Source organism: Cygnus olor, chromosome 12 (genome assembly GCF_009769625.2).
Source record: "Cygnus olor isolate bCygOlo1 chromosome 12, bCygOlo1.pri.v2, whole genome shotgun sequence".
Lineage (NCBI taxonomy): Eukaryota > Metazoa > Chordata > Aves > Anseriformes > Anatidae > Cygnus > Cygnus olor.
The window spans coordinates 15,721,229-15,744,041 of NC_049180.1; the positions used below are offsets into that span (position 1 = coordinate 15,721,229).

The 22,813-nt window shown below is 41.7% G+C and overlaps 1 long non-coding RNA gene across 2 annotated transcripts in view; it reads left to right on the top strand.

Moving 5' to 3' along the window:
• The first annotated feature begins 13,507 nt into the window (after positions 1–13,507).
• LOC121076611 overlaps positions 13,508–22,813 on the top strand; it is a 14,422-nt gene continuing 5,116 nt past the window's right edge. The window contains exons 1-4 of one of the 2 annotated variants that reach the window (XR_005823620.1): positions 13,508–13,783; positions 15,534–15,707; positions 17,470–17,683; positions 22,177–22,331. This is a non-coding gene — a long non-coding RNA (uncharacterized LOC121076611). The remainder of the gene's footprint in view (positions 13,784–15,533; positions 15,708–17,469; positions 17,684–22,176; positions 22,332–22,813) is intronic. The other variant, XR_005823621.1, reaches the window with a different exon arrangement.

Here is a 22,813-nt window from a genome sequence, read left to right on the forward strand (position 1 = left end):
TGGAAACTTTCCATAAGAGCACAAAGCTGTTTCTTGCTCTTTTGGTCTCTTCAGAGCATACTTTACTTGCAGACTGCTCTCAAAGTTCTCCAACTGCGTGGTAGCTGCCCATGCATTTCCGGGTATAAGTAAAAGTGGAGTTTTCAGCCATCAGCCCCAATGATACATCCTTCTTCCTTCATTCTTCATTGCATCTCTGCAGATCAGATGGTATTCTTCAGTTCATCATGTATTTAGTGCAAGAAGGATGGTCTTCTACTGTCCTCAGACCCGATATACATTCCTTCCTCCTGCTTGATCTTTGAGTCATGTAGCAGAGATGTTTTCCAGGACAAGCTTCGAAGATCTGATAGGTCTGAAGGATTTTAGGCAAAAGGGGTTATGTTTTCAGTTTTAGAGTCTGTGAATACCTTGTTAGCAGACACTGGATTATGCAGAAATTTGTCTAGAGGTTAGAACAGGTGCATAGCTTACTCCTAGATAAATAAAGCTTAAATAGTAATTTCCACCACAGATGGATCAGTCTGTGTAATTTAAGTGACTGAACTTTTATAGTTGGTGTGCAAGGAAAATATCTTTTTTAGAACAAAAGCTGTAAATTGATACTGTAATTCGTGTGGTGAAAATTGGTCACTGTATTCAAATATATATGTGCCAAAGCACAGCCTTTTTAACTGCATCCCCAAGACAAGCATAGAAAAATATCTGAACATTCAGATGTATGAGGAAACTCCAACATTGAGTATTAGACTTTGGGAGTTGTTTTCCTTGCTTTCCTGTGAATTTGGTATGTGACACAATACTGCATCTGGTAAAGTTTAACTGAAAAAACTCTTATTGCTAAACTCTAATAATTTCTCTCCAGTTAAAATGTGTATCCTATGCTGCATGGTTTTCATTCTTTCTGGCGCCAAGTAAGTAACAAATCATATTGCTTGCCTTTTGAGATGAATATTAGAGTAATTCACTGCTATGTACAACACTACCTAGAAGCCACAACACAAGTGATAAATAGTAGTTGGTTGGCAGGGAAAGGAGAGAGGGAGGTTCTTCAAAGAAAAAATTTACTGTAGAGATGTAAGATTAGTGACATCGTCATCAAAAATGTGAATTCTGTGTTCCCATTGGAAATTCCTTGGTAAGTAGGACCTGGTGGAGAAAACAAAATTAGCAGCCAAAAACAAAGATTCTGTGGCCCTATCAGAGAAATTGAGATCACATCTGACACCTGCTGAAATCCACACTTGTGAATCCAGTCATCATTGGGTTGGATTCTTAGTCACCAGACAAATGGTTTAATTCAGCGTATCATGTCAAGGGAAGGAACAGAAGACATCTGAGGTGGAAACAGACAAACGACTCTCTCATTGCTTGAGGTAATGACAAAAACAGGAGAAGCTCCTTCTGCTCTGCACTGGAGTCCAATGGGTAATATCAGTTGCTTTAGCCTTGTGTAAACACCTGAAAGACATTGCAGTTCTGATGGCTATAATTTCAGTGCTGAATGGAATCAATTTAAAATGCTGTAAATCCGTTGATCACAGCATTAAATTTTATCTAACATAATTTTATATGAATTTTAAAGAATTAACTGCAATTAGAACCAGAGAAGTTTTCTGAAAAGAAAACATATATGAATTCTGTGTTTTCTTTTTCCCATGATGGTCGATAATGCTTTTATATTTCAGTAACAGAAATGGTCCAAAAATACGTTTCTGCAAAATAAAAAATTTTCAGCTTGGGTTTTTCTCATTCTGCACTCTTGGAATAGGCAAAAGACAAAATACGGTTCTTCTTGTTAATATTTCTTGCTTTTGTTCAGCTTTTTTTCCTGCTCCCCTACACACCAATGAAAATGTTAATGGAATATTTTTGTCAAGAGGCTGTATCCAGCAAAAAATGTCAACTAGTTCTAAAAATAAGGATTCTATTGCTATTTGTGATGTTAGAGTCTTGGCTAATTTGGCAAATAGGATGCAGAATATGTTTGTGGTTTCAACACAATGGAGAAGTTATCAATAGAATAATGGGTAGCAAACAAGGGGGCTTGCACGTGTGCTTTTTTCTGGGTGGTTTCTAGATTTCACAGATTGAGTGTAACGCTGTGTTTCTGTCTTGTGGGAGGAAAGACTAGCTTGCGGCCAACAGCCAAACTCTGAAAAGAAAAAGGAAGGCTGCTCCTGTAACAGGGTGTGAAAAACTGACCTGCTAGAACAGCCGTTTTAAGTAGCCCATGGGCTTTGTTCAGCTGCGGGAAGGAAAGTGCAATCGTGCTGCCCAGTTGTGTTTGAACAAGCAAGTTGTGCACTTCACTGGAGGAATGCATGGAGTGTGTTGAAAGGAAAGATAGGGAAGCGTGGCCAGGAATGTGATAGAGTGGATATAAAATAAGTGAAGACAAGTGTCCTCGTGCTGGCTGCAGTGGTGACGTGCATTATCTCAGCGTGTTATCAGGAGATAGATGTTTGCATTCCCGTGGGTCAGTGCAAGTTGACACAGTTTCAACTTCCAGCTTTTTCTTATGGAAATAACATCATGAGGTGAAGAATGCACAAGAAGTCCTCTGCTAGCTTGCGCCTCCAAACATGATGGTACAATCTTGAGAGTCCTGTGGAGGACTTGTGTTGCAGTGTGAAAGTATGTCAATTGGTTTTTCAATGGTCTTTAACTTCTATTTATAGCAACTAAGTTGATTAAGATATTTTATTCCTTTCCAGTTCCTACTCATTAAATCTCTTTGCTACTGAGACAGGTTAGACTATTTTCAGGGGAGAAACAGATTTGTTATGAAAACTCGCATAAATTTTTTTTAGGTTTTGACGGAGTTCTCAGCTGTAAGGCTTTGAGGCCCAGTGTGAACACTTTTTCTGTCCATTGATGTCCTGGAATGGCAAGTAGAGGATCAAAACTTGGTACTTTCCATCCCACCCCAACTATCTGAAGCTATTTAGCAGGGTTTTTTATCATTCCAGTGTGAAACAAAAACAAATGAACAGAAACTCAGAAGTTTTTGCAAAATGCAGTTAAGTAGTTGACGTTGTTTCTGATCTGCTAATCAGTTGCTAGTGGTAATTAAGGGATCCTCATAGATCTGTTCCTCAGATCCATAATAGACAAAAAAAGGAATGTGTGTCATGGAATCTCGATTCCTATATTTACTACTTGTTGTATCTATTCCTGGGTGTGTGAATATAGTGTCTGATAAGGTGAAACACCCTTTAGATACTAGTAATTAGTCATAATTTCATATAATCATTATAGCAATATCTCTGGTAGATATTATACACCCCAGGCACTTGTACTTTATGAAGCCATTTTTCTGTCAAATCTGTAATTTTAAGGAATATGGTTAGCCCACTGAAGTATGATACATGCAGCTTTTCCTTTTTTCTTTTTTTTTTTTTTGAGCTCTGTTGTACCTGCTCTTTCTGCAATGAAACTCAGAAAAGGAATGAATTTCTTAAGTTATTTATTTGTCCTAGTGAGTTATATATGTTGCTTTTTTGTGTGTGTAGGTTGTTGTAAATGTTCCAGTGTTCCTATCTCTCTATTTTTTGTTTTCATTTGTTTTAACTATATCTTTTCCTATGTGATCCTGTCAATATAGGAGAGTAAGGGTCAAAGACTACAGCCTTTAGTCATGCATGGTGTGGGCAGGTTCTCTGCCACATTTTTCCATACAGCTGTGATAAAGTTTTAACTTTCAGTGCCCATCCTGATTTTTCAGCCTAAGGTGTCTTTTAAGTCAGGAATGGCTTATTGCACTGATCCGCAGGCTTGTTTTGTCATATGAATGAATGGGGAATGTGAGACATTTATTTTCAGAGCTGAAATCAGATATGAGCTCCAGTCTGAAAACATAACCAATGTGCCTGGAATGGTTTTGGTGGTGGTGTTTTTTTTTCTTTGCTTGTTTTTTTGTTTAAAAAAAAAAAAAGTGGTAAAAAATGAGTGGACTTGGTTAGCAATTTTCAAAGAGCAGAAAACTCTAAAACAGGTGAAGCAACATAGATTGCTGCCAGAATTAACTTTTTGTTTTTTTCTGAATCTCTTAAAGTTGCAGGTTTAGATTTAACAATCTGTAAGCCACCAGTTTCACTGCAAGAAATGACCTGACTGTCATTTAATTGTGCGTAGTGATAGCATCATATCTTTTCATGCACTGGCAATTGGGACTTACTTTAATTTCCTTTGATAGATTTTGCCTAGAAATCCTTAGATTAAATGAACATAAATAATCCAAATGGCTTTAAACTAATTCCTACATAAAACAAGATTTGAAAAAAAAAATGCAGCGAAAAGCAAAGTAAGCATTTTGCTTATGTGTTTTTTGCTTAAAAATTATAATAAAATTCTGCCTGATACCCGGTACACCAGGTGTTAGGGTACTCCCGTACTCTACTCAGCATTGCAAAGTGCAGGATTTACCCAGTGAAAGTGGCTCAGATGTTTGACAGCCATGCCAGCCAGTGAAGGAGTGAACCCTGAAGAAATGTGTTTTCGGTTCCCTGTACTCTCTCAGATTGCTTTTCACATCTTGGTATTTATCGATGTGCAACATAATTTTTCCAGTGAAAAAAATTAGTATTTACCCACACTTCTCTCACTGTGCTATTTGAAATAATAGAACATTGTTATTTTCTGTGCTAAGAGTAGGAAATAACTATGACAACTCCAATACCATGGCTTGATTAATATCGGATTCTTAATAACAATCCCTACACATAGATTCTGGTAGCAAGATGAGTCATTTGTGCAGACAGAGTTGATTCCGGGTGAGCCAATGACTCCATGGCAACTCAGAGAAAAACATCTGCAGCAAAATGAGCTGGTGTTGCCTCCAATGTGCAGGTAGGGCCTTTGTGTTGTGAACATCTTTAGTCTGTCTTGCTGTGCTGTTTGGCTAGAGTTGGCCAACACCACGACGCGTTTCGAGATAAGTCTAGCATAGCCAAAGCCTTACACAAAGCTTCAAAATAACGTGAGCCTAATAATGTGAGTTCCGAAAGTTCAACTACGCAGAAAATGCATGGGTATAAATCATCTGTAGAAGCTGGAAAAAAGGGCTACTTTCATTCAACACACCTTCCACTTTGGCTAGTGATTTGGAAAAAAATGTTGACTGCTAGTAATGGAATTCCTGATGAGAGGAAGCTCCTGTTGGAAGTTCAGTGGGAATTGTGCTTGAGTGAGGACTGCAGAATTTGGTCACCCTTCAGCAAAAACAGGTTTCCAGCTCTGAAACTGTAGAACAGTTTCCAGCTCTGAAACTCCATACAATATGCTTTGCTACAGAAAGTAGCTGAATTTACAATAACTCACATCACTCCCTCATGCATCTTGCAAGGACACAAAGGTGGTCTTGGATTCATATTTTCAATTTCATAATAATGTTGTAAAAAATAATGCAACCCTTCACATCTGAAGATTGGCTGTTGGAATTTTCCCCCATACCTCATACTGACTGCAGTGGAATGTGCCAAGGTCGCTGGTGCAAATGGTAGCTATTTTTATAGTTCTTTGAGCTGCTTCTAATTCTGGGGAAATGACAGTGTTTGCAACTAATACTCTGTGCGACTTGTGATTTTTAAATACGGAATGTTTTTCATGGGCAGCAGGGGGAGAAGGGGAAAACAGTAGTTTGTAAATTGATAGGCCAATACCCATCGAGTCTGGTAGCTTCATGTATTCATTATGGATCCAGGGATCTGCAGTTCACTGTCTTCAAGGTCCCTTGGTCTTAAAAAGAATCATCAAAACTGTGTGTTCTGCATGGATATGAAAAAATATGAGTTTTTTGTTTGTCTCCAAGTGCCACACTGCAGCGCTCTAAGTCAAAGTGTCTGTTCCTTCCTGTGCCGTGCGGTATATTGTGTGTTCAAGGCAGTTAGAGGACTGGCAGAAAGAAGGATTACTGTACTGACCATTTATTTCCTTGGAAGTAGAGACAAGAAGTCAGATCTAATCTTCAGAAGCTTATCTTTATGGTTTGCATTTTATTGAATCTCATTTTACTAATACCTTCTGATTCCACGTTGGCCATTAGGCATAATGTGTTCATTATTGGTGTACTATTTAATAACATGTTAATTGATGGCTATCACGGTGTACTAACCAGAGGCCAGTCTGTGTTTCAAACTCTGGAAATCCTAAAGCAATGGTCCATCACTAACTGCAGCATGGTAGAAATACGAACATTTATGATCTATGCACATCCTCTATTTCTGTAACACGCCTGGGTTCAGTACGGGCGAGTTTATGAAGAACTGTTGTTTGAGTGATGGTGGGTGGGGAAGGTGAATGGTACAAGGTTGTACAAGGCTTGTAGCCGCTTTGAAAGCCATTTCATGACAGGTGGTGCTATGGAGGCTCACTGAGTTTGCTTGTATTTGGCACTCTAAAGCTAGCCAGCACCAGGGTAACAACATGTTCAGCTATTTGTAAACCAAGCAGGGGCCTAAAAAACATTCCAGTCACAAGGAAAAAATTGATTTAAAGAGGCTTGGAGTGGAGCTTGAGCGTCAATGAACACTGAAGAGCCTTCTTAAACTGACACAATAAATTAGCTCAAAACAGATGACAGCCCCACAGATTACCCACCTCTTAACAAAGGAGGGGCATTCTGGTCCCCTTCACGAAAACATAGATAAAAATTTTGTTCTTCTACTCTAATGAGGCAAGCTCAGATATAAGTCAATAGAGCAATTCATTAACAAATCTAGTGAAATCCCCTGGGTTACCAGTGAGATGACAGTGAAAGTGGATGTGCTGTGAAAACTCTCCTTTGGTAGAGATGTCCATATGCTAAGGGTCAGAGAGCTGAGTGGTTTGCTCTGTTTACTATTCACCATACACATATGGCAGTTAAGGTCACTGTTATCAGACACTTTCTCTGTACACAAAACAAAATTTCCATATGGTCCATGAAAATGGATATGCTTTGCTCCCATGCAGCTTCCCACGGCTCCCTCTTTGTGCGGCACCGGTTAGAAGTGTAAAGGAAGGGTGTGAGGGGTTACCTCGTCAGTCAATGGCGCGCTCTGCTTTGTGCATCAGTCCAATTTAGGGCAAATCTGCATCACTTTTTTCCCCCTGTCTTTCAGGCACAAATGCTCATGTCAGTCTATTAGAACGTGATAGAAGTACTGATCACTGCCTCTGCATCTAAATCCTTTTGAAACCAGGATGACCTGCTGAAGAGGATTTTGAGTGGAAGGCCCTTCACAAGACTCTTTCAAATCCACATAAATAAAGCCCTTTACTGGCTTAAAATGGCCCCTCAGATTTAGCACTACAGAGCCCCTAAAAAGCACAACACGATTGTCATGGATATTACATGATGGTAACAACAACAGGCCAAGAAGACAAGTCTCGATGCTGAACAAAACTAGGCCAGACTTTTTCATGATTTGGGCTACAGATTGCTGACAGCCCTGTAAATAGGCTGTTTAACCCTTTGAAACTGAATAAAGGGTGTGGAGACAAATGCTTTCTGATAGACTTTGTGTATGTAATGGGTAAAAAAGTATATCAGAGCATTCTGGGCTTTCTGCTGCAAGATTAATATTTAAATATCTGAGAGTAATTATGACAGACTCTTTGCTCCTGCATAAACACCCAAGCTAAATAACTGATTGCAGGTGAATGTCTTCTTACACAAAGGAGCAGGAGGTGTTCATATTTTAGGTACAACATATGTTTCTCCTGCTCTCTGTTATAATTTAGCTCTTCAAAAAAAAAAAAAGAAGAATGACAGGCACGTGTAACCAGATATATATATATATAAGCATATATAACAAACTGAAGGGCATTTCATTTATCTGCTGCTCCTAGCTCACAAATACATTGTTAATCTCCCTCTCCCAAGGAAAGCAGCTTGATAAAAATCAGATTTTAAAAATCAGTATTTTATCCGAGTCCTAAGATGGCAAAACTGCTGACGAAATCATCTCCTAGAAATTAAGAATTATGTATATTGCCCTCAATTTTACAAAGCTGTTTATGTTGCTACTCGAATGGCTCCCTTGTTACACACAATTTCTGAGGCTTGGCAGCCACATGATTTTCATAAATCCAGATACTACTGTTCCTAACCTCTGACCATGTTTTAACTGTGCAGGGCCTTTTTAATTCATTTAACTCATTTTAATTGTCTTCCAGGGGAAGAGCGCTTTCTTTGGCCAGCTTAACTGGCAGGGAAAGCTGCCTGCTTGAGTACTTGCTGCCATTCAAAGAGTCCTCTCATGAAAATGCATGCTCGTCCTCGCAACTCCTTCAGTAACTGTAATATTTCTCCCTTACTGTTTATGTCAGAGAGTCATTACTGGAAGCTGCTGACATTTTTGACATTCAGTAGCATCAGAGCACATTAGGTGGTCCTTAGATAATTTTTAGACAATTTACTTGTATCACGTGCTCAGGCCATTACAAGCAACAGAAGTAATACGTTTCTGTGCACAGATAGATCAGTCAGCACGTGCATTTCTGCGGACCCTCCTATATTATTCTATAGCTGAACGATTTTAACAATGCAGTGCATAATGCATAATATGCTGTATGCTCAGGCTGTGCGTGCTTTGTTTTTGGCTTTTGTGGAAAATCAATCTCTATTAGGAAATCTATTATCATCACTTATGTTTTACTACAATGAAATAAATAGGCAGCTGCAGTTGTTTGGCGTAATAGCTCTTAGTTTGATTGCTAGAAGTAGGAAATCAATGCAGGGTGAAGGGAAGAAACATTTTTAATAACTTACACTTCAGATATGAGATCCCCAAGTTATTACAAATTATAAGGTTAAGACCTCTTGAAAGAATCCTAGCTAGTTAAATATTTAAAACTCCTGGGTGAGAACACATGCACTAATGAGCTTCAGGCTACTAAATACCAGAATCTAGGGGGAGACATCTTGTTTTATATTAGAAAGTATTAGTGAGTATAAACTGGCCATAAGAAGTGTTTAATTAAGAATTATATTGATAAGGGGAAAGCAGAAAAAGAAACAGATTGCCAAATCTACTGTTCATCACTGTTAAAAGCTGGATCTCTATGTATGGGAAGAGGAATAAATGTAAGCAGCACCAGAGCAAACCAAGGGCTGCGTGGCGTGGCTCCCTGCCTCCCCCGGTGGCCCTCTCCTAGCCTGGGAGGAAGATGCCAGAAATCTCAGAATGAACACGGACGGAGCTTCCTACTTACTTATGTTTCCTTTTAACCTGTCAGGAAGCAAGTTGCCTTAGGCTTTTGATCGTGAGCAACAGTAGCATTTTAGATTTTGTGATTTCAGCAATTCTGCTAATTGAATGATAGCTGTTCTTAGATGAAACCTATAATGCAAACATCAGGCTGAAACACACACAATTCTCCCACCCCAAAAAAGAAAAGGAAGGATCTCACAAATCATTGAATCGCTTCCCTCGTGGCCTTTTAATTCAGAAATTTAAGAACAAAAGAAACCTGTTAATTGTATCTGGACATGTTACGTTGACTATCTTAACAAGAATTGAAATGCTGAAATTCAAATGCCAAGAAGCAAAGAAGGCAGTTGAGATCGACAGGAAAAACTGTCTTGACACGATTAAGCACCAGGTAATATTGGGTCTTGTCACAGCACTATTGTAGGAGAATGTTTGGTGCATTGTGTGTGCACATATGTATGTTATGTAAAGTAGCCTCAGCCTGTCTCCTTTCTGAAGCCAGGGAGTGTGAGCAGGTAAACAGCTCATAGCAACAGATGAAAGGCTGCTGAAGTTCAGACTCCCAGTTCAAAGGTTTCAGCAGTATGTGAAATGACAATCTCGGGTTATTTGTGTTTCCAAGCTCCCGTGCATTTGAATTCTTTGCTCATCCACGGAGGCTCCCCATTATCTTATTCCTGGTTGTGTTCATCAGCTGAGCTAGCTGGCTGGCTGCAGATGTATTTCATAAGGCAACTTTAGGAAAATTTATTTCCTCTGCCTCGTCATGGCCTGCCTCTGCCCAGGAGAAGACCAGAAATGTTTTGTTTTAATTGATGTTTCTAAATTACAGTGCCAGAAAGCGTGCATCCTTCTCGCTCCGTGCAAGTCTCCCGCTGCCTGGGCAGTGTGGGTCCTCGGTTCTATTTTTAAATCAAATTATGCTTGTGATAATATTGTCTTGAGCTTAAAGTTGCTGACATGGATATTGACAAAGGCTTAGCCAGTATTTTAATAAAAAAACAAAATACGGGAAATACTCTAGAGTTTCCAGGTGGATCATTAACAAGACGCCTTGGAGGGCTGAGACTGCCAGCCAGCACAGGGAATGCATCACAGTTCGTCATACAACTTAAACTTCTTTTGACATCTAGTTATGTCGAAATGTGACTGATCACCTAGGGGTCCAGGCTCCTGTGAGAGAAAAGTTCACTGACAGACAGCGAACGAAGCTGATCTTAAATGAGAATCAAGAGAAAGCAGCATTCCAGTGTCTGACAGTCTGCAGCTGCTACCTGGGTCTGCCTAACGAAGACGAGCCTGGTCTGCTGAACAGTTATATTAGCATCTGTATGCTTCTGTCTCATTATCACACATCTGCCCACCTTTATTCGAATGAAGCTTCTTCTGATCTGACAGCTCAGGCATTGTCAGTGAATAGATATTATGGGATCCGGGTACAGCAGCTTAGGGTGTTAGCTTTTATTTTCTAAAGACTGTTGTACGGTTTGACAGTATAATGCCGCGGAGGTAAAGGAGATAATTAACATATTGGGCAGTTTCTAAACAAAGCTGAGACAGTTACACCAGCAAAAGCGCTGCTGCTGGAGCAGTATTGCGTGCACTCCAGGAACATCAAAGGCTGGTGAGCTCTGCCTTGGGAAAAGAGGAGGGGAACAGGTATGCCCCAGTTCCCCCACCGGTGAAAAGTTTTTGGGGGTTCGGCCCATGCCTGATAACTGTCAAACCTCTGAGGGGTCTGTCGCCTCTGTTCGGAGTCTCAGCTTGTTCTGGCAAAACAGCTCCCAGCTGTCTGAGAGCTGTCTGAGAAGATGTGAACAGGGCTGTGTGGAGAGGAGGAGGTTGTGGGTTTTGTTTTTTCTTTCTTGAATTTATTTTTACCCCACAGCACAAAGCTAAGCACTTGTGTGAGCTTCACAGAGTGCCTGTTTGGATGGAGATTTGAGCCTTCTGAGTTGGAGATCACATGTGGGATTTTCTGGAAATGCCAAAAAACATATGACAGAGGTTTCATCCTTTGGCCGCTCAGGAAGAAAGTAGAAAAGCTTTCTTGAAAGCAACCGTTTAATGGGGAAATAGCGTTTTGAGCCCCCAATGTAGATGGACTGAGCTTTGATGGCTGAAGAAGGGGACGTTCATACTCTGCAGAGAAAAGAAGTACGGCACCCCAGCATATTACTACACGATTTGCCTTTGGTTTTCACCAGGTGAAAACTGTCCATGTGTTGGACAGTGGTGGACTTGAATGGCACCTTGGTCCAGTGCTTCATGAATGTTTTAGCTATGAAGCACTTTAGCAAATAATGCCTTTGTAAGTTACCTTGCTGCTTTACATCAGTCAGGAAGAATTGTGAATGGGATGCACTGCAGCAAGAGCATCCCTGAAAATGCCTGCTGGAGCCCTGGTTTGTGTTTTAACTGGCCCACACGGTAACCTAGCTGCCCCTGCCTACAAGCAATGTGGTAACCAAAGCCCAAATCCTCATCTGGCTTGAATGAGCCCCTCGTTTGCAGCCAACACACTCTTTGCTGTTCTGTGGCAGTATGCAGATTTACCCTGCCGAGAAATTAGCCCGAAATTTCTAAGCTGAAGACTTTCCTCGTTTCATTCATGGCTTTCATTTCATCGCTTCTTTTTTCTTTGTTCTTGAGTGAGCACAGGGTTTCCACAAGCTAATGTCGGAATTACTGCTATTTTGCAACAACGTAATCAAAGTCATTTCAGCATCCATGCTGATAACGTGCCAATAGCTTATTCACTGCCCCAGCAGCCCCGCGCTCCCAATTGCAAAGTTTGAATACAAAATAAGATATTCATTTAAAAAAAAAAAAAAGATAGAATCCGTTGTCATTCATTCTAAAAAGGCATTACAGACTGCCGACACCGTACAGAAAAATAGGAGATGTTGACCTTTTTATTATAGACTTTTCTGTACTGTTGCCCTCCTTTCAGACGCGCGCCCCCTCCGCAGCCTCGCACACGCGCGCGCGCACACGCACTCTTCAGCTGTATGTTATCTCAAATAATTACCCTGTGCTTCTGGCTGTCCCCAGTGACTTCTGCTGCTAAAAAAGCTACTCATTGTCGGTGAGTGAAGAGGGATTTCAAACCTGCTTCTTGTGGCCCAGCAACAGCTCTTAATTAACCACTCAGGTATTGAGCCGCCTCCTCACCCGGCTCCCATCCATATGGCAGGAACATGTCCGCAGCGATAATCACTGAAGGAAATAGCGTATCAAAAAAATGGGCTCGCTGAACAGAAAGCTTGCGCAAATTATTTTTAATGATTCTCCTCTAGCGAGCCGGATTATTTGTTATTTCAAGCGGGGCCGGGGCAGGGAGCTGGGGGGGGTGGGGAACATGCCTGTCCTTGACCTTCTCGCCCGGCCGGAGCCTGCACCTCGGCACGGCACAAAGCCAGCGCCTGGGGTACAGGGAGGCCCTTCAGGCAACAGGGAGGCTTCAGTTCCCTCTGATTTTGAGAAGCCTTTGTTTCTGGTGGGCGACACGCTTTTTCATGGATGTGCACGCTTCCTGCCAGTGAGGTACCATAAAAAAAAGAACAAAACTTGCAGTCTTGACACAGACCCACCCTTTTTTCCTTTCCCCGTGGTTTATAGAAAGGAAAATAGCGATTTGAGTTTATAAATGTAATTAAAAATGAAGTTGCGTTTACGTTTTAAAACCTTGCGTATAGCAGCACACTGTGTCAAAAGATATTATGTATGATTTTACTTTGTGACAGAAACCATTACATTTAAAAATTCATTACAGCAAGGTTAGTTAGACACATGATGGATGCAGCTTTAATCCTGCCATATATTATTACAGTTAAAATGTAAATGATGAAAAATATTTTGTGCTTATCAGCGTTTATGTGGAAATGTGTTTTACAGTGATATATGGTGTTATATTTCTATTATTATGATGAGAAAGAATGAAATACAAAAAGACGAAGCATTTATTAAAACATGGTTACTTGTGATAAAATATTCTTGTTGTACATGACTTTAAACATATTTACCGAGGGCATTTGTCCAAAACAACTGTGAAATGTGTTTGCTATGCAAATCATTCTTTGTAATTTTTTTTCTCCTCTCTGTTATAGTGACTGTAGCTTTTTAATACCCTAATGTTAAACTCATGTAAATATATTTTTATTATTTTCCATTTCAGGCACGAGGGACTGGCTGTTTACACATATGCATGTATTTGGGTAGAAGGAGGGATACATAGAAAGACAGATAAAATAGGAGACTGATCCTAACAAAAATCCTTTTTCCTTTATGTTCCTTCTTGTTTCAGCTTCTCAAAGCCCAGCGTGGAGCAGAGGAGCTGAGCCCCTCACCTCTCACCCAGCGCAGCCTTTCAGCACGTGCCACTCCTTGAGCCTACGTGCGGTCCTGTTGACACCGCAGTGACTCAGCACCTTGCACACCTGAACCTTTCAGTCTCACCATGCAACTGGAAGCAGACCTCCGCTCAGACTCCTTTTACAACCTCCTCTGTCACGTTTGGGTGGTGCATCACTGCGCAGGACACGGTGCTGGCAGGGAGCTCAGTGCTTTTCCTTTCCCCACGGAAGGTCAGTTTTTAATGGTGCTTGCACTTCAGATGAGCCCAGCCAAGAAAATCTGTGTGGCCTCCTCCTAATCTGAGGAGTAGGGAGTTTGGAGGTCAGGCTTATATGTTGCAAGTCCCCAGGCTAAGTATGTTTTTTAAGAATTTGTACTTCAGTAGTGACCCTCCAAGAAGGGTTTCTGGCATCAAGGGCCTGGTCTCTGCAGGCAGAATCCAGTAATCCTGCCCATAACAATACAAAGGCGCAGAGGCCATTAAGTGACTCGCCCAGCATCCCACAGGAAGGCTGTGGCAGAAAAGAAAATAAAAACTTGAAGGCCCTGAAACTTAGGAATTTGGCTGCTAGATATGCGTTCCCATGTGTGCTCTGGCTGCTGGATTTTCAGTGTATTTCAGGTTTTTCCTCTCCTGTGTTATCCCAGTATTCAGTCAGCCTCATCAGAAGGCATTGCCTTACACCCCAGCATTACCCTCCCTGACGTGCTCTTGCTTCCACAGCGTTCCCACTATTTATCTTTGGGATGCACCTACTATGGGTTTGTACTGTTTGTATTGTTACTTTTTATGCAGTTTATGTTTAAGAAAATAGTAGTTTCACTAAACAAATACAGGTATGTTTGTCGTAATTCCTCCAGTTTACACTGTCACGTCTTCAAGAGAATTAATTTAAATTTGACATAATGCATTAATCAGGCTGAGATTGCTTCTAGTTATATGCAGTTGAGCCCATCTTTAGCAGCTCAATTACTGAAAAAAATCCCCTTAGTAGCTCAAAATATTTGTTTGTGATCAAGAGCATGCATGCCCTTCAGTCTGTAATGCCTTTCTTTTGATACGAACAGAAGCAGGAGACCTGGTGCTTGTAGTTCACCAAAGTGGCCATTTCCTTATAACCTTTCTCTTGTAACAATGTTTATTCAGTTATCAGGGAAGAAATATCATTTGTCCATGCAGCTATAATTACCCAATTTGTTGTATAAATTATTACTTTTTTTCTCATCTCACGTTGATGACAGAATCATTTAATAGACTTTCAGTTGCTCAAGCCTGAAAATTGGTTCCACATTCTCCCTTTTTTAGTTTTCCTCCCTAGGGTGAATGCAATGTGGTCTAAATGCAATTTCCAGCCCCCCCCCCCCTCTTTTTTTTTTTTAAACATCTGCTTGTATGAGGATGTTGTTGTGTACATTAGCGCTGTACAGTTTAGCACCCTTTAGGACTACCTTTGGCTCTCAGCTTCCTTGCTCCCTGGGCCAATCATAATATATCAGGAACCGTAGATATTTCCTATCTCAGCACTCTCCATAACTCTTTTGCTCAGCTGTCTGAAGCTGTTTTCTTTAGGAAGTCCAAAGCGAGGGGGCCTGGTTGACCTGGCATGAGTCCTATTTATAAGAATAAACCCTCTTCCCTGTACACCTTTGGAGCTTTGTCATGTAGGGGTCACATCCGTTTAAATTAATAGCTAGAACGCCCATGACGGAACATGGCCACGTAACCTTTATTGTCCCGTTCTACCCTTTTGTTTGAAGTTATAAAACCTACTCAGCTGATTTTCTTCAAAGCTGAGGTTACAGGATCTGCAACCGTGCCTCTGCCACATAATTAATTAGGAAGGAAAAAACAGCTATTGTCATGTATAGAGTATTTTTGCAACGTGTTTATTTGTTTATTTAAAGCCAGCATTTGTTTTTAAATTTTTGCTCTCCCGCTGTCCTTGCTGAAATAAATGCCAGTCAGGCTTGTTTGCTTAGCATAGGAGTTCCTGTGTGGTGCTGGGAAGAAATGATGTATGGAGCAGCCATCTCATTTCCAGCCTGCGATCTCTGGGCTTGGCTTAGAAGTAATGCCACTTCTGCCTCCGTGGCGCTGGAGATGCCGGAGTTATGATCTTCCCACTCATGAGTCAACCTGGCTCCCTACGTAATGTATTTATTTATTTATTTATTTTTAAGCCTAAGAATATTTGCTGAAAGCAGGATTATCACTTTGTGGACCACCAGCAGCTGTTGAAAAGCAGGGCATAAAAGTTTGTTTATGTCTTTAATAACCCACTTAATGATGGAGCAAGCACATTATTCATAATAAAATAGCCTGGCATAATCTTGCTTCAGTGTGTGGTGTGAGGGAATTAAGAAACATCTGCTATGCCATAAAATAACATTGTATATACCATGTACATTAAAAACATGTGTATACACATATGTATATTATATACATATATTTTAAATGTCTCAGTAGAATTCTAGTCTTTTTAATTACATTTAAAAGCAGTGAAATGGTTGGTTAAATGATGTTTTTTTACTTCTGAATCTGTTTTACTTAGGGTTTGTGGAGATGGCTGGTTACAAGGGCAAGGGACAGAACCTAGCATCAGAGTATAGTTGAAGACAAAGGCAAATTTTCAAACCTTGAAATTGGGGTTCAATTTCTATTTTTAGCCTTCAAATAAATGACCAAATTTTTTGAAGTACAAAGCATTCTTGGGATCTTGACTTGATGAGTGTTGGTTGCTCAGCAACTCTGAAAATCAGGCCAGTGTCTCAGTGCCTAAATGCAGATTTTATTTACAACACCAGCAACTGAATTTGTGGCTTTTATCGATACCAATTATTTGCATTACTCCTGTGCTTAGTGGGAGACCCAGCCATGCTTGTGCTGAACACACGAGGAGAGTGGCTGCCTCTACCCTGAAAAAGTTAGGGTCAAAAGAGACAAAATGCTGTTCATCCCCACTCCGCAGTCAGGACGCTGTAGGCAGCAGGGGGAACTCGCTTTACCTTGGCAGTGGCTGAGCGGTGTGGCTCCCAACCAGCACGGCATGTAAACATGTCTTTAAATTTAGGCGTGTGAGATGGAAGTGGAACTACTTGCATCTTAAAATTAAATACATGTTTCACTAGATCAGGCCAGATGGTTTTACATGCTCAAAAGTGACATTTACAAGGTCACATAGGAAGTGTTTGACAGAGCCAGGAACTGAAACCAGATCTCCCAAGTGCCAACCCAGTGCCTTAATTTTGCTTGCATCTTTTTTTTTTTTTTTTTTTTTTCTGATGGCATGTTTCTCCTCAGTGCAAACAACGAAAAAATGAATCCAGTAATGACACAATTGAGTTGTTGTTTTTATTTAGAGGGGCTGAGAACTCAAGTGCCACTGTTGGAAAGATTAGCACTTTCATCTGTTCAGCAAGGCATATATTTTTATAGACTTTTTAAAATTTTGCCTCTTCTATCTTACGAGAATGGAAGCAATCTGTTTTCATTTTGTGGGTGGCCCACCAAGTGAAAAAAAGTTATAAGTTAATAAAATTTCTATGCAGATTTATGTGAACTGGATGAACTCTCCCAGTATCTGAATGTTAATCTGTTGGAAAATAGCTGCTGTGGTACTGGAACAGCTCAACGCCATACAGCAGGGCACTCTCACAGCAGCGCTCTCATTTATGTTTTCCCCACAAATGCCAAAATAAACACGAGAAACTACTGTGGGGAAAAAACAGTGAGCTACTGGAAAGGCAACTGTGATGTATTTAAGGCAGTTTCCTTAGATTCGCCTAAATCTCTGCTTGCACTAATGTGTATGTTTTCCTTGGTAGACCTATCCTTGCAAATTATCTTGGATGCATTTGATGTAGCCTGTCTTACTTTGCTGGCTCTATTCTTGGCATACACTTATGCTCTTTGCAGGCTCCCACTCTGCCTCAGGTTTTAATGAGTCTTCAGCCTCCCTATCCTGCTCCAACTCAAATCCGGACTATGAGAAGACTGCTGTAGGAGAAACGCTGGATTTTTCCCTGTTGACATTCTTTGGGCCAAGGTCTTACCTGGTGCATGAAGAGGGAGGAAGCAACAGCCTCACCTTCTCACAGGACTCTCTATCGTGCCAGCATACTACCTAAAGGTAAAATATGAGCGTAGGGCTGGGGTAGGTGTTGCATAGTCACCTCTTGTCTTGCCTAGCCAGCCTCCGTTTTTCACCAGCTATGCTGTTCTAAGGACTTCTGTGGGTAGAGTTTGTGCATCTGTGACCAGTTTACAAAAATAGTTTAAAAATGCCGTAACTGAAGAAAATATATATATTTTTAAATGTGCCCACTTGATGGCAAGGATGAGGGTTTGGTGGTTGAGGACGTAATCACAGACAGTGGACCAGCAACAAATATTAAGGAGGCACTGGTGGCTCAGTCTCCCTCAGCTGCGGGGTTCCTGGGCACGGCTCAGCCCATGCAGCCTGTAGATGCTTTGGTATGGAGAGTTTTTAGCTAAAGCAATGCCCAGAGAAAAGCATGCCTCTCTGTCTTGCTGTGAATCCGTACTGTGCTTAGCACAAGTAGGTCCTCACCTGGGTCCTGCTGAAGGTGCCCAATACAGCTGTGTCCATCACGCAGGGCTTCTCAAATGTTGAGAAAATCATTTTTTCCTGGATTTTTTAAAAATCCGATTCTGAGCTTAAACTTTTAATAGAGATTTTTGTCTTGATGCAGCGCTATTTCTTGATTACTTGGTATCAAACACAGAAATTGGAGCTTAGAATTTTTCCATGGAAAACATCCTCTAGCTTGTTTGGCTGGCTCCCGCTGCAGTACCAACCCACTGGCTCAGTATGAACTTAAAGGTTCCTTGCAAAAAAAACTCTGCACTAAGCAGCATAGCACAGGTCACTTCCAAGGTATGCTTAACATCAGGACAACATGCATCTTCCCATATCAGAAAAGCAGGAACAGGATCTGTTAATAAGGCATATATCAGTGCTTTTATTTTTGAATCATTGCCTTTTTTTAAAAATTGAAATAAGATTGACTGTTTGAGGATGAGACCAAATGTCCTCTCCAGAAAGGATATTTTTCTTTCTCAAGCAGGAGCAGACTCTTAGGAAAGAGACCACAGTAGGACACCTATGTACCACTGCCCCATACCATAGCTTCCCAGCTTTCTCCCTTCAGCAGCTCTCATTAGCTGAGCCAGAGCTGGTATCTTGCTTTGGTTTTTGTAGCCCTTGATAAATGTTTTCTTTTCATCCATTACCTCACGTTATCACTTTTTTAAGGCCATGGACATTTTTAGTATCCACAACATTCTGGGGCACTAAGTCCCACAGTTTCTCTGTGTTGTGTGAACGTGCACTAGGAGATTTTAAATTCTTGTTCTCAACAATTTTTTCCGTCATCTTATAAACCTTTTTTGTACCCACTTTTCACCCTCTGCACTTTCCTCAGGCTGTAAAATAATCCAGTATTTAGATTAAGATAAGGGATATGGGACTGGGACAAAGCTATCAGCATCTCCCTGGATTCCCCAAGTGGCTGCATAAATTCAGAGTAGGGCCATGGGGTGACAGTGTCCTGTCTCTTCCCTTCTTTTGCAGGGGGTCTGCCCCCCACTGTGTGGTAGACTGGGTTGAAGAAACTTTAAATATTGGACAGGGAAATTCTTAGGCATAAAATCAACATCTAAATCTGTCAGGCAAGAGATGGAATTGCAAGCTTTAACAGTATTAATACACTTGTTTCTTATGTAGCCCTAGCTGGTTCCTTGGGGTTTTAGGGGCTTTCTTGGTTTGTGCATACTGGCACTTACTGGGAGAACTGGAAAGCAAGGACCCGCATAAACACCCATCACAACTTATTACAGAGGGTAAACAGGCAATGTTATTAGTAGATGAGCAGGAAAGGTAGATCAATATAAAGAAATACTGCTCTCATTCACTATTCCCTTTGTCACTGCCAGGCCTCAGAATTTTTCAGTTCATTGATGTCAGGAAGGATTTACTTGCCTGCACAAGAAGCTGGTGCCAGATTATTCCCAGGCTGCAGCAGATCCTGATCAGCATGTAAGCTGGCTTGGGCAGCTGCATAAGAAAATAAAATTTAAGATCTCAGCAACTTAAAATACTGCTGGAGTTCATAACATCCACATTGGTATCAGGCAACTTGGCAACAAAAGTGGCCAAAACACATCTCCTTTTGCTGTAAGGCTTAGCGAATATATCAGGTGGGTTGGACAGAGGGCCTGTAATGTTTTCATTAGCTGAGTGAGTACCTAGCTCAAGCCAAGTCTGTGAAGGCTTCTGGAAACATTTTATTCACAGGGGGCAGCTCAGGGGTTAAACTATGTTTAGCATATTCACTTCCCAACTAATGTGACATTATTTCATGTGCAGAGCTGCTTCCTCTCGAACAGCACCAGGAGCTTATCCTTACATACCCTAATGGTCTCATGCCTTCAGCAAACTGTGGCTTACACTCTGCATACCTCCTCATCACTGTTATCACCAATGGTTTCCTCAATGGAAATAATCATGCACATTACAGCAGTTGCCAAAACCCTCTGGCACCAGAGGCACTCTTGGAATGAGAGCCTGAAGGCATGCGAGGGCCTGAGCAGCTATAGCTGCGGTGAGGTAGGTCAGCAATCTGGGTCTGAGCAGTGCAACACAGGCAAAGATGCAAGAGAAGAGCTACACGTTGCTTTGGTGTTTAATAGCAACCAGGGTTAGGGGGTCTGAATCCTCCAGGGCCTCAGCCAGGTTCAGCCGTGTGTCTAGATCCTCTGTTGGGGCCTATTTATACACATGTGAGTGCTGGTGTCCAGGTATGCTGATCTGAGCCCTTTTTAGGAGCTACCCACAATTAAAGGCACAAGCAGAGATAGTTAAAAATATTTTGTTCTCATCAGTGATACGATATCACCTTTTCCTCATAGAAAAAGGTGCAGCACCTTAGTCTGAGTTGTAGACAAAGTCCAAGTGCAACAACGCAGCACATCCACATGTCCTTTCACATACCTTGCACCCATGCAGCACTCCCTGCTCTCACAAAGCCCGGCAGAAATGTTCCTAAAGGCCCTGGCAGGCAGGCATGAGCTCTTCTTATTGCTGGGGCTGCGGCTCTTCTCAAGTGGGCACCCATGAACCTAGTTCTCGGGATGGCAGTGAGCTGCTCCCCCCTGGCTGTGCTGCAGGTCTGCCTTTCTGCCCCCTGTCCCCAGCTGGGCCAGTGCTATCCTAGCACAAGCCCAGCTGCACGGTGTGAGAAGTGAGATTTCAGTTGTGTCCGCGGTTTCACAATGAAACCTGAATGTTTGCCTGTGCGACTTTGCTGCCTGTGGTTTCACGTTCACGTGCCCACACAAAAAATCCATCGTGCGGTCCCATTGCTGCGTTTGCCTGCCTTCACAGACACTGCAAAGGTTTTGCATCAATTCAAATATTTCTATGAAAAAAAATGTGAATGTTCACACATTTTAATTTTAAATATGACTGAAAATATTCTGAGAGCCTTCATACATTTAAACATATTTAGTGAGTTAAAAACAAACAAAAACTATATCCATTACTTTCTGCAGTTAAGTCATGTAACTTGACTGCCTGACAGTATCAGCAGTATGAGGTCTTTTACGGGTCACAGCTGAGCTGGATTTTACGCCTAAGAATTTCCCCATTTTGGACCAGAAGTAGAAAATTCTTCTGGGCTACACCCATGAACACAAGTCTGAAAAAAAAAAGAATGTGAAACACAGATGGAGAGCCCCAAAAGAGCCTGATTGTCCCTTCAGATGAAGCAGAAGGAAAGTAAAATCACATCCCCGTCCCCTTGGGCCTCCCATCCCTCCCCAAGAGCAGCGCAAAGCAGGGAGACCCTTGGGGGCAGACAGGGAGCTGTCGAGAAGCCCAGGCACGCACCGGCAGGCACCCAGACCCCTGCAGACAGGGACACAGGGCTCATCCCCACGGGGCTTGGAGCGGAGTGGCCTTGCAGAAGACAGCCTAACTCCAGGTCGGCACCCAAAAACGCTCCACAGCCTCCAAACCCTCCTGGTGTTCCCAGCACACACAGACGGGCAAGTTAATTGTCAGCGTGCCACTGCCTGCTCCCTGTGTGGTCTTGAGGAGGGAGGCATCCTGGTGGCTGCCAAGAATGAGGAAAACTGGTGTGTTTTTGTTTTGTTTCCTTTTAAATAAACTTGCAGTCCTTAATTTGGCAGGCTGGAGTCCGGGCTCGACAGCCCAATGAGTAATGAGGTGCAAGGGAAGACAGGATGTAGAATTAGGAGGTCAGGGCTGAAGGTTGCCCCAAATTTAATCTTTTCCTCACCTCTCCTCCTTCTCCTCCATGTGCCATCACTCTGAGACACGCAAGACAGGCACATGCTCACCAGAGGTGGTGAGGGTCCACGGTGCAGTGTCCCACTGGTCCCAGCAGGGCCAGTGTGGGAGCCCTGCAGGTCTGGGCACAGGCTCTGCCCTGAGCACCCTGCAGCACCTCTGCTCTCATCCTGCACTTTGGAGAGGTGTTACTGTATCCCAGTACTCATTTTAAATCAAGCCCCTCACTCCCTTTTCACCCACCTCTTCCGTCTCCCCACAATTTCATTTATTTTTACTTACTTCTGCAGGAGCTTAACTCATTTCTGTGATGGTGGTTTCATCCTGGCTCGTTCCAGCCCCACTAATGCCCATCTGCCAGGATTATTGATTCCTCCCTTCTGTAACTCTGTTGAGCAAGACAGTTCTGTGTCCTTCGTGCTTTCTGTGAAACCATTTCCAGGAGGTCAGTATTTTGTATCAGAGGTATGTATTTAGCAAGTAAGAGTACTGTCATCCAGAAGCAATTTCTGAATGCTGTAATATAAGGCTCCTTGGTTTCCTGTCCCATAAAAAAAAAACAGAGTTTGGCAAATATATATATATATGTGTGTGTGTGTGTATTTATTTTTTGTTTGCTTCAGTTGTCTGAAGTAAAAAAGTTCCATTTGTCTTCACCTGAAATGGAGCAGAAATTAGGAAACATTTTCCCTTAGGAGAACATCTTTTAATGTGGTCTAGATAAAAAAAGTTCAAAACAGAAAAAGCTCTGCATTCTGCATACAGGTGTATTCATGCATATCTGCAGATACCTTTATGGGTTGATAGATAGTTATAAATATTGAGTCATTCTGTAAGCAGCAATCTCCCTTCAAAAAAAAAAAGTCAAAATACTCAAGTCAACGCCTTCTTCTAATGTATAGACACTTGCCTTCTGGTTTCCCATGC